The sequence below is a fragment of the Lutra lutra genome, chromosome 4 (genome assembly GCF_902655055.1).
Source record: "Lutra lutra chromosome 4, mLutLut1.2, whole genome shotgun sequence".
NCBI lineage: Eukaryota > Metazoa > Chordata > Mammalia > Carnivora > Mustelidae > Lutra > Lutra lutra.
Genome location: NC_062281.1, coordinates 86,155,269 through 86,172,760, shown reverse-complemented (window position 1 = coordinate 86,172,760; position 17,492 = coordinate 86,155,269). Strand labels below are relative to the sequence as shown.

The 17,492-nt window shown below is 39.6% G+C and overlaps 1 protein-coding gene across 1 annotated transcript in view; it reads left to right on the top strand.

Annotated features, from left to right (window-relative positions):
- The window catches only part of SPIDR (scaffold protein involved in DNA repair), a 676,929-nt gene that overhangs the window by 32,766 nt on the left and 626,671 nt on the right, over positions 1 to 17,492 (top strand). The window lies entirely within an intron of this gene.

Sequence of the window (17,492 nt, the reverse complement as noted above, 5' to 3'; positions counted from 1 at the left end):
AATTCCTCGGTTATACCAGCCGTATTTCAAGTGCTCAGTAGCCACATATATATGACTAGCAGCTACTGACTTGGACAGCACAAGTGTAGTGCTTAAAGAAGAGAGTGTAGTAAGTAACTTATACTCAAGTGGATTATGTGTCACTTAGAGGAGCATATGATAGAGATAACAGTCTCGAGGAGAAGTGTCAACTTTCTGGAGAACTGAAGGATGAGAAAAGAAGTCATCTGTAGAAAAAGAGGAAAAGTACCCCAGGATATTACAATAGCATAGTCAAATGCCTAGAGGCATGTTTCCTCCTGAGCTATTTATAATCTTCCATTTGACTTTGAGCATGCATAATGGGGAAGAATGAACAGAAGTTGAAAATTGTTGTGTTTTAGTAGGACTATTTTCTAGTTGGCAAAGTACTGGGAAATATTATAGCCATAGTATTTTACTCTCTTTGCTCTAAGTAATATCTCTATATCTGCATGGAGAGTCCTATAAATAATCAAATATTGAGGAGAGCATACTGAGAAGTCATGTCAAGGGAGAGACATGAGCAGCAGGTTCAAGTAAAAGGACAGGAATAGAGTTGGAGCTGGCAAAAAGATTACTGAAACTTTGAGATCATGGAAGCCAAGCAGGATGGGGCTGGTTGAAAGGAATAGAGATAATTTACAAAACGAGTAGTTTAACAATGGTTTATGAAGGAGAAGAGATGTAATATTAAGGCTTTACTTGAGTTCTGGTAATTATGAATCATCTGGTTCAATACCTGAGCATTTTAGTTGATAAGAAAAGTTATCTAAAAGAGAGAGGCAAAATGGTGGAGGAGTAGGGGACCCCGTTTCAAATGGTCCCCTGAATTTAGCTGTGTATCTATCAAACACCCATGAAATCCATCTGAGATATAAGACTATATATCTGGATCTATACAAGCAAAAAAGCAATTGCTTTTTGCAAGGTAGAACATACAGAGTTATGAATCTGCAGGGAGGTAACAAAACAGAAGGGGGAAGGAGCTTCCGTAAGCTGGCTTCTGGGAAGTGATAAAACACCAGAGTGCAAAATTGGAACCCTTAGAAATCTGCGCTAGTGAGAGATACCCTTCTCTGAGAGGGGCGTCTGGAAATGAAAAGGCAGAATTCTAGGTAGGGCATTGTGTTCTTGCGATATGAGGAGCCACAGTGTGTAAGGGGGTGCCTGAACCAGTAGACTGCCCAGGCAGTGGAGCTGGGAAGCACGTTATGGTCATTGAGCCATTGAGGGGGGTACTTTTAGCTTGGATAGCCATAAACTGCAAGCCAGGCCAGTTGGTAAACTGCTCTTTTCCTGAGCAGCCTGAAAAATTCTGGAACCTGTACCTGCGACTGGGCAAAAACTCGCAGGGCAGGAGTGGCCCAGAAAGGACATTAGAGTGGCACCCAGACATGATCCAGGAGCTTCAGGTGCACCTGCAAGCCCTTGGCTGCTCACAGTTTTAGAGTGCCAAAAGACAGTGGCACTCTTGGGTCCCTGGGACTACCTCTAAGAGAGTTGCTGTGGGTGTGCACCATGTGGGGCTGCAGTTTTGGGTGGTGCATACAGAGTGGAGATTGTTGTCTGAGGGTTTATTAAAGAGAACAGACTGCAATTTTTCTGCTCTGAGCCAGATGTTTGGGTGGAGACATTTTTGCTCTGATCATCGAAAGAGAATGTGGAAAGCTTCCAGGGAACAAACGATACACAGAGGAACCAGTTTCAACTGAGCCCATCCCCATCACAGGCAGGGCAACTCTGCCTAGGCAGGATTACTTAAGAAACAGTATGGTCGGCCCGTTCCTCCAAAGACAGGTGGAAGAACAGGTGGATAGCAATTCTGTGGATCCCATAACTGTAAAATCCTAACACCAGGGGAAAATAGTATATTGAGCTCTAAGTGTGGCCTCACGACTTCTTGAATTTTCAGATAAAATTCTCCATTTCCTTTTTTTTTTTAACTTTTTCTTATGCCTTTTCTGTTTTTTTTTTAACCTTTTCCTCATTTCAACTAGATGTTTATTATCTCAAATTGTATTTCAGTTATTTTTTAACTTGTATTTATTCACACCTACATTTTTTTTAAAGATTTTATTTATTTGACAGAGGGAGAAATCACAAGTAGGCAGAGAGGCAGGCAGAGAGTGGGGGAAGCAGGCTCCCCACCAAGCAGAGAGCCCGACGTGGGTCTTGATCCCAGGACCCTGAGATCACCTACATTTTTAATAGATACATACTTTTAGTCCATTTTTCCCCTCTATTCAATTTTACCTTTATGTAAGTTTTACTTTCCTTATAATTTCGGGATCTGTCCTCTCACACACAGATCAAAATAAACCCGGGAACAGTTGGGACACCCTAGTTTGTCCACACTGAGAGATTATAGTCCCTCTCCCCCTACCCCCCTTTTAAAAAAATGTAAAAATTTTTTTCTTGTGTAGCTTTTTGGCTTTGTTTTTTGGTGTTGGCTTCTGACCACTCCAGATTTTGTAGGATGCATCTTGCTTGGGTCATGGTTGATATTTTGGACTCTGTTCATTCACTCAACCATACCTAGACAGAATGACTAGGAGGAGGAACTCTCAACAAAGAGAAGAAACAGAGACAATGTCCTCTGCCACAGGACTAATGGATATGGATATAAGCAAGATGTCAGAAATAGACTTCAGGATAGCAATCGTAAAGTCAGTAGCTAAGCTTGCAAAAGCATTAGTGACAATATAGAATCTATAAGAGCAGAAATGAGATCTAATCAGGCCAAACTAAAAAAATACTATGAATGAGATACAGTCTAAACTGGATACACTAATATCCAGGGTAAACGAGGCAGAAGGGAGAATCAGTGATCTAGAAGATAAGTGGATGGAAAGGAAGAAGGTTGAGGGAACCATAGATAGCCTGTTAATAGCACATGAAAAAGAATTGGAGAGATTAATGTTGCCATGAAAAGTTCCGATGTCAGAATTATTGGGTTCCCCAAGGGGGTAGAGAGAGAGACAGGGCTAGAAAGTATATCTGAGCAAGTTGTAGCTGAGAACTGCCCTAATCTGGGGGAAGGAAACAAGCATTTTAGTCTATGAGACAGAGGAACCCTCCCAAAATCAATAAAAATGGATGAACACCCTGACATATAATAGTGAAGCTTGCAAATTTTACAGCCACAGAAACTATCCTGAGAGTAGTCAGGAGGTTCCTTCTATATGGAGGAAGGAACATCAGAATAACATCAGACCTGTCCACAGAAACCTGGCAAACCAGAAAGGGCTGGCAAGACATATTCAGGGTAACTAAATGAAAAGAACATGCAGCCAGGAATACTTTATCCAGCAAGGCTGTCATTCAATTTGGATGGAGAGATTAAGAACCTTCAGGGGAGGCAGAAACTAATATGTGACCACCAAGCCAGCCCTATGAGAAATATTAAGCGGGATTCTGTAAGTGAAGAGAGACCCCAAGAGTCACGTAGACCAGAAAGAAACAGAAAATCTACAGAAACAGGGATCTTACAGGCAATACAATGGCACTAAATTCATATCTTTCAATAGTTGCCCTGAATGTAAATGGGCTGAACACTCCTGTGAAGAGGCACAGGTTTTCAGATTAGATAAAAAAGCAGGACCCATCTGTATGCTGTCTACAAGAGACTAATTTTGAACATAAAGACAACTCCAAGTTGAAAGCGAGGGGATGGAGAACGATTTACCATGCCAACAGACCTCAAAAGAAAGCTGAGGTAACAATTGTCATATCAGACAAATTAGATTTTAATCCCAAAACTGTAGTAAGAGATGCAGAGGGACACTATATCATATTTAAAAGGTCCATGCAACAAGAAGTTCTAACAAATATAAATATCTATGCCCCCTGTATGGGAGCAGTCAATTATTTAAACCAAGTAATACCCAAAATTTAAAAAAAAAAAAAAAAACACCATACGTAATAATACATTAATAGTGGGAACGCTCCACTCAAAAACAATAGACAGATCATCTAAGCAGAAGGTCAATGAAGAAACGAGCTTTGAATGACACATTGGACCAGATGGACTTTGTAGATACATACAGAACATTCCATCCTAAAACAACAATACTTATTCTCCTCGAGTGCACATGGAACTTTCTCTGGAATAGACCACATACTGGGTCACAAATCAGGATTCAGCTGATACCAAAAGATTGAGATTATCCTGGCATATTTTCAGACCAGAGTGCTGTGAAACTGGAACCCAACCACCAGAAGAAATTGGGAAGGAAATCAAACACTTGGAATTTAAAGAATATCCTGCTAAGGAATGATTGGGTCAAATAGGAAATTAAAGATAAACTTAAACAACTCATGGAATCTAAAGAGAATGAAAACACATTGGTCCAAAACCTATGGGATACTGCAGAGGTGGTCCTAAGAGGGAGATACATACCCATCCAAGCCTCTCTCAAAAAAGTAGAAAAATCCCAAATACACACCTTACTTACATCTAAAGGACCCGGAGAAAGAAGAGCATAGCAAAGCAGCAAGCTAAACCAAGCAGGGGAAGAGAAATAATAAAGGTTAGGGCAGAAATCAATGAAATAGAAGCCAGAAAAACAGTAGAATAGATCAACAAAACTAGAAACTGTTTCTTTGAAAGAATAAGATTGATAAACCACTGACCAGACTTGTCCAAAAGAAAAAGGAAAGGACCCAAATTAATGAAATCTTGAATGAAAGGGGAGAGATCATGACTAATACCAAGGAAATAGAAACAATTATTAGAAATTATTACCAGAAGTATATGCCAACAAATTAAGCAATCTAGAAGAAATGGACACATTCCTGGAAACTTACAGACTACCAAGACTGAAACAGGAAGAAAGAGATAATCTGTGTAGACTAATATCCAGTAAGGAAATTGAAGTAGTAATCAAAAACCTGCCAAAAAATGAGAGTCTGGGGCCAGATGGCTTCACAGGGGAATACTACCAAACATTATAGAAGAAATAATACATATTTTACCGAAGTAGTTTCAAACAATAGAAATAGAAGGAAAGAAAGCTTCCAAACTCGTTCTGTGAGGCCAGCATTACCCTGATCCCAAAGCCAGACAAAGACCCCATCAGAAAGGAGAATAACGGACCAATATCCCTGATGAACGTGGATGCCAAGATATTCACCAAGATCCTAGCCAATAGGGACCAACAGTACATTAAAAGGATTATCCATCACGACCGGGTGGGATTTATTCCTGGGATACAAGGGTGGTTCAACATTCGCAAATTAATCAGTGTGTTAAAGCACATTAACAAAAGAGGACACAAGAACCCTATGGTCTTCCCAACTGATGTGGAGAAAGCATTTGACAGAAGAGCATCTTTTCCTAATTAAAACTCTTCAAAATATAGGGGTAGAGGGAACATACCTTGACATCATACAAGCCATCTATGAAAAGCTCAAAGTGAATATCAGTCTCAGTGGGGAGAAACTGAGATCTTTTCCCTTAAGGTCAGGAACATGACAGGGATGCCCACTCTCACCGCTGTTGTTCAGCATGGTATTAGACATCAGACAGTCATCATCAGTCAGACAACAGAAAGAAACAAAAGGCATTCAAATCAGCATTAAGTCAAATTCCTTCTCCTTCCAGATGACATGATACTTTATGTGGAATCCAGAAAGACTCCACCCCCAGATTGCTAGAACTCATACAGCAAATCATCAAGGTGACAGTATACAAAAATCAATGCACAGAAATCAGTTGCATTTCTATACACTAATAATGTAAATGGAAAAAGAATTAGGGAATTGATTCCATTTATAGTAGTACCAAAAATCGTAAGATGCATTTGGTGACGAATAAACCTTACCAAAGAGGTGAAAGATTTATACTGTAGGAACTACATAACACTTAAGAAAGAAAGTGAGGAAGAAGGAAAGAGAACATTCCATGCTCATGGATTGGAAGAATAGACATCGTTAAAATGTCTATGCTGCCCAGGGAAATATACACCTTTGAAGCAATCCCTATCAAAATACCGTTGACATTTCTCACTGAACTGGGAAAAACAATCCTAAAATTTATATGGAACCAGAAAAGACCCCAAATCAGCAGGGGAATGTTGAGAAAGAAAACTAAACCTGGGAGAATCACGATGCCTGACTTCGAGTTATATTACAAAGCTGTGATTATCAAGACAGTATGGTATTGGCACATAACAGACAGATAGATTAATGGAACAGAATAGAGAACCCAGAAATGAACACTCAACTCTATGGTCAACTAATCTTCAAGAAAGCAGGAAAGATCAACCAATGGAAAAAAGACAATTTCTTCAATAAATGGTGCTACAAAAGTTGGACAGCCACATGCAGAAGAATGAAGCTAGACCATATTTTTGCATTATACACAAAGATAAATGCAAAAATGAATGAAAGAGCTCAGTGTGAGGCAGGAATGTATCAGAATCCTAGAGGAGAACACAGGCAGTAACCTCTTTGACATCGGTTACAGCAATTTCTTTCAAGACAAATTGCTAAAGACAAGGGAAAGAGAAGCAAAAATGAACTTTTGGGACTTCATCAATATAAAAGGCTTTGCACAGCAAAGTAAACAGTCAGCAAAACTAAGAGGCTACTCATGGACTGGGAGATGATATTTTCAAACTACATTATGGATAAAGGGTTGGTACCCAAGATCTATAGAGAACTTCTCAAACTCCACACCCAAAAAAGAAATAATCCAGTCACAAAATGGGTAGAAGACATGAGCAGACACTTCTCCAAAGAAGACATACAGATGGCCAGCAGACACATGAGAAAATGTTCAACATCACTAGCCATCAGGGAAATACAAATCAAAACCACAATTAGACACCACCTTACAGCAGTTAGAATGGCAAAAATTAACAAGACAGGAAAGAACAAATGTTGGTGAAGGTGTGGAGAAAGGGGAACCCTCTTACGCCTATGGTGGAAATGCAAGCTGGTACAGCCACTCTGGAAAACAGTACAGAGGTTCCTCAAGACGTTAAAAATAGAGTTACCCTATGACCCAACAGTTGCACTACTAGGTATTTGTAGAGGTGTAGTGAAAATAAGGAGCACATGCACCCCAATACTCATAGTATCAATGTCCACAAGAGCCAAACTGTGGAAGGAATCAAGATGTCCTCTAGCGGGTGAATGGATAAAGAAGATGTGGTTCATATACGCAATGAAATGTTGCTCAACTGGGGCACCTGGGTGGCTCAGTGGGTTAAGCCGCTGCCTTCAGCTCAGGTCATGATCTCAGGGTCCTGGGATCGAGTCCCACGTCGGGCTCTCTGCTCAGCGGGGAGCCTGCTTTCCTCTCTCTCTCTCTCTGCCTGCCTCTCTGCCTACTTGTGATCTCTCTCTGTCAAATAAATAAATAAAATCTTTAAAAAAAAATGTTGCTCAACCATCAGAAAGGATGAGTATCTACCACTTGCCTTGGCACAGATGGAACTAAGTGAAGTAAGTTAAACAGAGAAAGATAAATATATGGCTTCACTCATATGTGGAACATAAGGAATAGTGTGGAGGACCATAGGGGAAGGGAGGGAAAACTAAATGGGAAGAAATCACAGAGGGAGACAAACCATGAGAGACTCTGGACTCCAGGAAATAAACTGAGGGTTAGGGAGGGGAAGAGGTGGGTGGATGGGGTAACTGGGTGATGGGTATTAAGGAGGACATGTGTTGTGATGACCAGTGAGCGTCATGTGCAACTAATGAATTGTTGAACATTACACGAGAAATTAACGATGTACTGTATGTTGGCTAACTGAACAGAATAAAAAAAGAAAGAAAACAATAAAAAGAATTCTAAACTTAAAAAAAAAAAAGTCACCTAAACAGTTATTTCCCAGTTTCAGTGAGAAAGGAATTATGTGTTGATTCCCGCCTGAACAGAAGCATATGCCATGAAATTTCTGAGCCAGTTTCCCCATTCAAATGATGGTTTATCACATTCTTTCAATTTTAATATTTCCTCAATATCAAACACCTTGGGGTGCTTGGGTGGCTCAGTCAGTTAAGCATTTGCCTTTGTATCAGTTCATGACCCATGTCTTTGCTCAGCAAGGAGTCTGCTTCTCCCTCTCTGACTCTCTGTGCTCTCTCTCCCTCTGTCCCTCTCTCTCTCAAGTAAATAAGTAGAATCTTGTAAAAAAAAAAATCTAACATTTCATATTCTTTTTTCAAATGGAGCTTAAGTTCGCATAGCATAAAATTAACCATTTTAAAGTGTAGAATTCAATGGCATTTACTACATTTACAGCATTGTGCACCTATCACCTTTATCTAGTTCTAAAACTTTTTTTATCACCCCCCAAATAAGCCCCTTAGTTACATAGACACTAACTCTGCCTCCCTTGTCCCAATCACTGGCAACCACTGAGTACCTATCTGTCTCTATTTTTACCTGTTCTGGATAGTTCATGTACCATAGATGGTACAGTATGTGTGAGTTTTTAACTTTCACCTAATGTAATGTTTTCAAGCATGTATCAGTACCTTTGACTCTTGAACAGTGCGGGTGGTTGGGGTGCCAACCCCCTTCCCTTCTTAGTTGAAAATTTGAGTTTAGCTTTTGACTCCCCAGAAATTTAACTTCTAGTAACAACTGTTGACTGGAAGAAGACCTTACTGATAATATAAGCTGTAGAAACACATTTTGTATACTGTATTCTTATAATATTAGCTAATTTGTAAAAATGTTCTATAGTATTCTTAGGCTACGTGTTTCCTCTGTGAGTTTGTTTAAAAAAAAAAAAAATCTCCAAAATTTTTTTCCAGGACACTTGATTGAAAAAAATTTGTGTGTAAGTAGAACTGTGGTGTTCAAACCCATGTTGTTTAAAGGTCAACTGTATTTCATTTACCCAATTGTATGTTTATGCCTGAAAGTTTCTGATAGTCAAGTCCATTGTGTAGGTTGAGGGGTTTGCCCACACCAACAAGCAATAATCTGACACCCACTGAATGTTCTACAGTTCAACTTAATTCTGGCGCACGTGTGCCCAGAGATCACATCAGATTCTATAGGTTGAGGGCCAAGTGCTGTAAGACTGCCTTCTGCTTTCAGATGTCAGTCACAAGCCCAGGCAGTTACCTGTGCATCTGTTATCGATCCGTTACAGCCACTAACTCAGGAAATGAGTAGGTAAGCCCTAGTGTGCTGCTGTGGCCATTGGCTCCATCTTGGGGAATCCCTGAGGGGCTGGACAAATCGAAAGCATAGCTTCTGGTTGAGTTTGCCAACACTGTTGCTCTGAACAAGCTTTAGGAAGGAGGGTCTAGAAAAGAGAAAGGGAGACACTTATTTAAGGTATTGGCAGGCTTAATCCTTAACAGCCAGCATCTCCAGTGGCAAGATGGATACCTAGGGATATCCATCTCCAGGGAGAGGTTCAGAGGGTTTAAGTGCAAGATAGCAGGCAGAGTGTCTGATCACGGATAGAGGTTGATATGTGTTCATCTTGTGGTCATGGGTAGGGAAAGGGATATGTGGGATGTGGTCTTTTAGGCATTCTGTTGCTGTCAGGGCTTTTCTGGCCTGGCAGTTGGAATGTTCTGGTTATTGCAAAATGTTTTTGTCGATGCCTCAAGAAAGTGTGACAAAGAGGCAGCACAGTGGATTTCAGTTAGAGCATAAGTTAAGTAGTCTTGTCTATTTGTGGTTTTAACTGTTGGAATCTGTAGTTGAGCTAGAGAGCTTGCTGACACTTCTGACCAACTGGCTACAGATCACAGGTTCTCACAACCCCCTCTTTAAGTTTGATTAATTTGCTAGAGAGGTTTTGAGAACTGAAGAAACCCATTTACTCACTAGATTACTGATTTATTACCAAGGATATTAAAGGATAGAATCAGCAGCAGACAGGTGAGTTCCCAAACAAAGGCGCTTCTGTCCACATGAAGTTTGGGACTCCCTGCATGGTGGCACATGGAAGTGTTCTCATTCACCAACCTGAAAGCTCTTCACACACCCTCCTTTGGGTTTTTATGGTCTTCATTACGTAGACATGATTGATTGAACCTCCAATCCCTTGCCCCTTTCTAGAAATCTGGGACTGGGACTGAAAGTTCTAACTCCTTAATCATGGTTGGTTCCCTTGGCGACTAGTCCACCATCCTTAGGACTGTTCCAAAAGTCACCTCATTAACATGAATCCAGTTGTAGTGGAAAGGGTCTTGATAGGAATAACAAGATACCCATTTCACCTCATGGCTCTGAAGGGTTTTTAGGAACTGAGGACAAGAGACCAAATAATGTGATGAAAGATGGTATCCTTGCTCTTATTGTTCAGGAAGTTCCAAGGTGTTTAGGAGCCTGAGCCAGGAGCTGTGGACAAAGTCCAAATATGTATGAGAAATATATTTTGATTATGTAAATGATCAAACATAGATTTATTATAAATAATGGTATTATAGTACCACATTTTGTTTTTTCATATGTTGATGGACATTTGGGTTTCTACCTTTTGGCTATTTTGAATAGTACTGCAGTATACCTTCACATATAAGTTTTATTTGAACGCGTATTTTCAATTCTTTTGGCTAGGGATGGAATTGCTGGGTCATATGGTAATACTGTGTTTAGCTTTCAAGGAACCATTACATTTTTTCTGCAGCAGCTGCACCATTAATTCCCACCAGCAGTGCATGAGTGTTTCATTTGTTCTACATTCTTACCAACACTTGTTATTTTCTGTATTTTTTTTTAGAGTTGTGGTAAAATATACACGATAACCAAGTTACCATTTTAACTATTTTTAAATGCACAATTCAATAGCATTATATATTCATTGTGTTTTATTTGCAGCAATCTCTTATTATCCATTTCTGGACTTTTTCATCACCCTAAATAAAATCTCTGTATCCATAAAATAGTAATTTCCCTATTGCCCCTCCAATAAGCCCCTTGGTAACCTTGGTAACAGAAAGTAGTTTCTGTTACTATGAATTTGCCTATTCTGTGTACCTCATGTAAGTGGAATCATTCAGTACTTGGCCTTTTGTGTCTGGCTTATTTTACTGAGCATAAGATTTTCAGGATTTATTCATGTTGTAGCATGTGTGTTAGAGGAGGTCATCAAGAGGACATGACCACTGGTTGATCTGCAAGCTGAACTCAGGCAATGGGACGCTTCTTAACGCCCTTCTCTGTCCTTGGAATGTATGTTACCCATTCCCATACAGGGATATGTTTCAGGGACACAGCCTTGAGAGAGTAATGTTTTATTTATACTGTATGGATGTGTATATATGACTGAACTGCTTTAAGACCTCTACATAAACTCTTAAAGATTCTGGCAGGTGGATGCAGAGATATGCTTGTGTTGTGGCCCCCTAAGACTAGCTTTGTTTTTTTTTTTTTTTTTTTTAAGATTTTATTTATTTATTTGACAGAGAGAGAGAGAGAGAGAGATCACAAGTAGGCAGAGAGGCAGGCAGAGAGAGGAGGAAGCAGGCTCACTGCTGAGCAGAGAGCCCGATGCGGGGCTCGATCCCAGGACCCTCAGATCATGACCTGAGCTGAAGGCAGAGGCTTAACCCACTGAGCCACCCAGGCACCCCAAGACTAGCTTTGTTTTTAAGTTCCTTTATTAAAACTAACACCTGCTTACTCTGGAGTGGTCTGCCTCTTTCTTCATTCTTTCCTTGCTCTCCTTGTCTGGGCATGGGTTTTAAGTTTCAACTAGGAACTCCCGAAGTTGCTAACCAACAATTGACGAGCCAGCTAGGAGACCAAAGAAATGGGTCTTAGGAGAGAGGCATTCATGGGAGAAATCCTGGGTTGGCCATCAACCTCTGTGTGGGGAGGAGTGGTGGTCTGTATGTTAGATGCTTGTGGACTACTGTATGAGTTCAGGGATGCGCTGAGAACTCTGGCTGGTTTCATGTGTGTGTTTGAGTAACTGCTTATAGCATACCTGGACAAAGAAGGGACAGGAATGGTTACTGCAGTGGGCTGGCCTCTCCTGTGGACAGTTCGGCTAGCCAGCATTATCCATCTAGAGGCTGAAGTTCAAGTTGGAAATTTGGAAGAAGAGCTGAGGTTAGAGAAGGATCACAGGTCCTTTGCGGCTGACAAATGGTGGGAAAGCAGGATAATAAGTCGGAGACCTTAATTGTGCTACTTTGCAAAGCTAGGAGGACATATCCTGAGGATAGGGTGTGGGCTAAAATTGCCTGTGGGATGAGGGCCACTGGAGGAGGTTGGAGGTTCCATATTGAGCTCACTATTTGCTGGTTCCCCAGAATAAATAAAAGGTGACAGCTGTGGTTGATAATATGAGTCAAATGTACTTTTAATATATGCCAACCCTCAGAAGTTCTGGCCCCCTTAGTGCTATCAATGGTTACAGAGGACAAATAGTTACGGAAAGGAAAGTACCTTTGATACTGCAAATAGGGCATAATCCCCCATGAGAATGTGAGGTGTTTATCTCTCCAACACGAAAGTGTATCGTAAAACAGTATAAATTGGTATGTATGGCAGTGCATAAGGAAGTAGGAGAAAGTATCTGAGAACTGTACTAAGTGGGTATTGTACATCCTGCTTATAGTGTTCAAGAGCTCTGTCTTATCCAGGGGTGTGAAGTAATTTTCTCTCACTTAGGGGTGCAGAGTAACTTACCCAGATGGTACATTCTGTTTTCTATGAGTATGATCATTTGGGTGTTGTGTCTTTTGTTCTCTTCATTGGCCTGGAGGACATGATAGCACCCAGAACCTCTTACTAAATTTACCCAGCAAGCCTGTGGTTATAGGAGACAAAGCCTATCCTTCCCAAACACTGAAATGTCTCTAATTAGAAAAGCTGTCCTCCAAAATAGGATGGCATTTGGTGTTATTAACACTTTGCAAGGAGGCACTTTATGCCATTATCCAAGCAGAAAAATCAGTGTTCATGCCTAAAGAGTCTGCTAATGCATCTTTATTAAAGCACATGCAGACATAAGTAAACACTGTGCATCATCAGACCTCATCCTAGGGGACTTCCTTAAGTCAGTGGTTTGGACTGTGTGGGGCTTTTGATGGAAATATTGTACTTATTTTGGGAATCTTTATCTTAATCTGTAATGTTGCTGTGGTATCTGCCTCCAGTGCAGCCAGGTAGCCATCTCCCTGCTAGTGAAATCCCTTGTTGACCATTCAGGGCACATTGGAAAAGAGGGGGAAATGTAAGATTGTAAGAGCTGTTCATGCGGGGTGGAATGTTAGAGTAGGATCATTGAGGAGATATGGCATTGATTGACCTGTGATCTGGACTTGGGCAGTTGGAGTCTCCTTATCAATTTTCACTTGGAATGTATGTTCTGCCCACTGTTTTCATATGGGGAGCCTCTTCAGGTCTGTAGCCTTGCGTAAGTAAAGCACTATTGAGACCGTGGGGCAACTCAACCCTGTTATATGACTCAACCCTCTAAATAAACTTACAAGATTTTGGTAGGTGGAGGCAGAGATCTGTTCATCTTGTGGTCACCCAAAAGAAACACTGTATGTAAGTCACTCTACTTGTTAAAACTATCACTTAACCAATCTGAAGTGGTATGCTTATTTCTCCCTGTATGGGGGCCAGTTTCAAATTCCATTCAGAGAACTCCTGAGGTTGCTAACCAACAATGTGTCAGAATTTCATTTCATTGTGAAGCTGACTAACATTGCAGTATATGTATATGCTATAGTTTGTTGATGCATTCACTCATCCATGGACATCTGAGTTGTTTTCCACCTTTTAGCTAATTGTGAATAAAGCTGTTAAGAACATTGGTATACAAATATCTGAGTCTCCACTTTTTATTTGGGATAGAAGCGGAATTACTCAGAAGTAGAATTTCTGGATCCTTTGGTGGCTCTGTTTCATTTTTTGAGGCGCCCCCCCCCCCGCCTTGGTTTCCATAGCTACTGTATCATGTTGTATTTTCTTCAGCAATGCACAAGGGTTCTATTTTAAAAATATCTTTAATATTTTTTTGATAGTAGATATCCTAATGGGTGTGAGTGAATATCTCTTATTATAATTCTGATTTCTATTTCCCAAGTGATTAATGATGTTGAGCATGTTTTCATATGATTGTTGGTGTGCTTTATGAGGAATGTCCATCAATTTTTAACGTATTGATAAATTGAGTTGTTGAGTTATAGGAGCTGTTAATATATTCTAGATACTGGACCCTTATTGGATATATGATTTTCCAGTATTTTCTCCCATTATTTGGATTTTCTTTTTACTTTCTTCATACTTTCTTTGAAACTCTTAAGTTTTACATTTTGATGAAATTTATCTGTTTTTTGTCACTTGTCCTTTTGTATCGTATCTGTGAAACCATTGTCCAACTCAAGGCTAAAGATTTACTTCTGTTTCCTTCTATGAGTTGTCGAGTTTTAGCTACTACGAGTTAATTTGCTCCATTTTGAGTTAATTTTGCTCCACTTTGAGTTAATTTTTGTATATGTTGTGAGTGTAGGGGTATAGGGTTCAGCTTTATCCCTTTGCTTGTGGTATCCAGTTGTTCCAGCATCATTGTTGAAGTGACTGTATTTCCTACATTGAGGAAAGTCATCTCTGGCCTATCTGAAGTCATTTGACCATAGATTTATGTTTCTGGCGGGACTGTGAATTCTGTTCTATTGAATGGGTCTTAATGACAGCATCACATTCCTTTGATTAATGTAGCTTTGTAGTAAGTTTTGAATTTAGAATATGAATTCTTCAAATTTACTCTTCAGGATTGACTTTGATGTGCAGGGATCCATAAACTTCATATGAATTTCAGGATTACCTTTTCCATTTGTGCAAAAAAAAGCCCAGTTATGGGATTTTGATAGGGACTTGATAGGGATTAAATGAAATCTGTAGATAGCTTTGAGTTGTATTGCAATCTTAACAAACTCGAGCCCTCCCCTCCTTGAACATAGGATGTCCTTCCATTTATTCTTCATGTTAGCAGTGAGTTTTCATTTTCTATGGGTGTTTGACTTCCTTGGTAAAATGTATACCTAAATATCTTACTCTTTTGATGCTAGTTATTATATATGGAATTGTTTTCTTAATTTCCTTTTTGGATTTTTCATTGCTGGTGTGCAGAAATACAACTGATTTTTATATCTTTTTCTTGTATTTTGCAACTTTGCTGAATTTACTAGCTCTAATAGTTTGTGTGTGGGGGGAGGTTCATTAGAGTTTTCGATATGTAAGATCCTGTTGTCGTGCATTAGTAGATAATATTCTTTTTGTATTTTCATGCCTTTTATTTCTTTTTGTTGCCTAATTGCTCTAGATAGAATATCTAGTACAATGTTTGATACAACTAGTGGAAGCAGGCATCCTTCTTTTTTTTCTGATCTTAGGGGAAAACTTTCAGTCTTTCACCTTTAAGTATGATGTTAGCTGTGCTCCCGCCCTGTAGAATCCCTTTGCGATGTTAATGAAGTTCACTTATATTCCTAGTCCTTGAGTGTTTTATCGTGAAAAGGGGTTGGGTTTCTTGGTAAAGTTTTATTTTAATTCCAGTAAGTTAAAATACAGTATAATATTAGTTTCAGGTGTACAGTTTAGTAATTCAACATTCCATACGTCACCATACGTAACGAGTGCTCATCGCAAATGCACTCGTTAATTCCCATCACCGATTTAACCTGTCTCACCACCTACCTCCATTCTGGTGACAATCAAGTTGTTCTTGTTTTTTCTTTTTCTTCTTTAATAACATACAATATATATTTGTTTTAGGGGTACAGGTCTATGATTCATCAGTCTTAGAAAATTCACACCACTCATCATAGAACATACCTTCCCCAATGTCCATCACCTAGCCACCCCAACCCTTTCACCCCCCTCCCTCCAACAACTCTCAGTTTGTTTCTGGAATTTAAGTGTCTCTTATGGTTTGTCTTCATCTCTGGTTTCATCTTCTTTCATTTTTCCCTGCCTTCCCCAGTGATCCTCTGTCTTGTTTCTCAAATTCCTCATATAAGTGATATCATATGATAATTGTCTTTCTCTGATTGACATATTTCGCTTAGCATAATACCCTCTAGTTTCATCTATGTCCTTGTAAATGGCAAGATTTCATTTATCTTGATGGCTGCATTGTATTCCATTGTATATATATATACCACATCTTCTTTATCCATTCATCTGTTGATGGACATCTAGTCTCTTTCCATAGTTTGGCTATTGTGGACATTGCTGCTATAAACATTCGGGTGCACGTGAGCCATCGGATCATTACATTTGTATCTTTGGGGTAAATACCCAGTAGTGCAATTGCTGGGTCATAGGATAGCTCTATTTTCAACTTTTTGAGGAACCTCCATACTGTTTTCCAGAGTGGCTGCAACAGCTTTCCTTCCCAGCAACACTGTAGGAGGGTTCCCCTTACTCCACATCCTCACCAACACCTCTTGTTTCCTGACTGTTTAATGTTAGCTGTTCTGACTGGTGTAAGGTGGTATCTGGTATCTCACTGTGGTTTTGATACACATTTGTATTTCCCTGATGCCGAGTGATGTTGAGCACTTTTTCATGTGTCTGTTTTTCATGTGTCTGTTGGCCATATGGATGTCTTCTTTGCCAAAATGTCTGCTTAGGTCTTCTGCCCATTTCTTGATTGGATTATTTGTTCCTTGTGTGTTGAGTTTGATAGATTTTTAGATAGTAGCCCTTTATCTAATTCGTCATTTGTGAATATCTTCTCCCATTCTGTCAGTTGTCTTTTGGTTTTGTTGACTGTTTCCTTTGCTGTGCAAAAGTTTTGATCTTAATGAAGTCCCATTAGTTCATTTTTGCCTTTGCTTCCCTTACCTTTGGCGATGTTCCTAGGAAGAAGTTGCTGCGGCTGAGGTCGAAGAGGTTGCTGCCTGTGTTCTCCTCAAGGATTTTGATGGATTCCTGTCTCACATTGAGGTCTTTCATCCATTTTGAGTCTGTTTTTGTGTGCGGTGTAAGGAAATGGTGCAGTTTCATTCTTTTGCATGTAGCTGTCCAATTTCCCAACACCATTTGTTGAATAGACTTTTTTCCATTGGGTGTTCTTTCCTGCATTGTCAAAGATGAGTTGACCACAGAGTTGAGGGTCCATTTCTGGGCTTACTTTTTGTTTACATTTATATAGGATATCTTTTTTCATCCCTTCATTTTTAGTCAGTGTGTGTCCATAAATCTGAAATCTGGAATGAGTCTTTTGTAAGCAATATATAACGGTCTTTTTTTTTTTTCTCTTTAAACCCACTTAGCCACTTGTCTTTTGACTGTAGAATTTAGTCCGTTTATACTTAAAGTGATAATGATGGTTATGTACTTATTGTCATCTTAATTGTTTTCTGGCTGTTTTGTAATTCCTTTCTGTTTCTCTCTTGGTTGCTTCCTTCGTGGTTTGAACATTTTGTTAGTGGTGTGCTTAGATTCCTTTCTCACAATCTTCTTCCCTTTTTTTTTTTTTTTTTAAATAGGCCTTAATTCACTTTAATTTTTCTTGTATAAA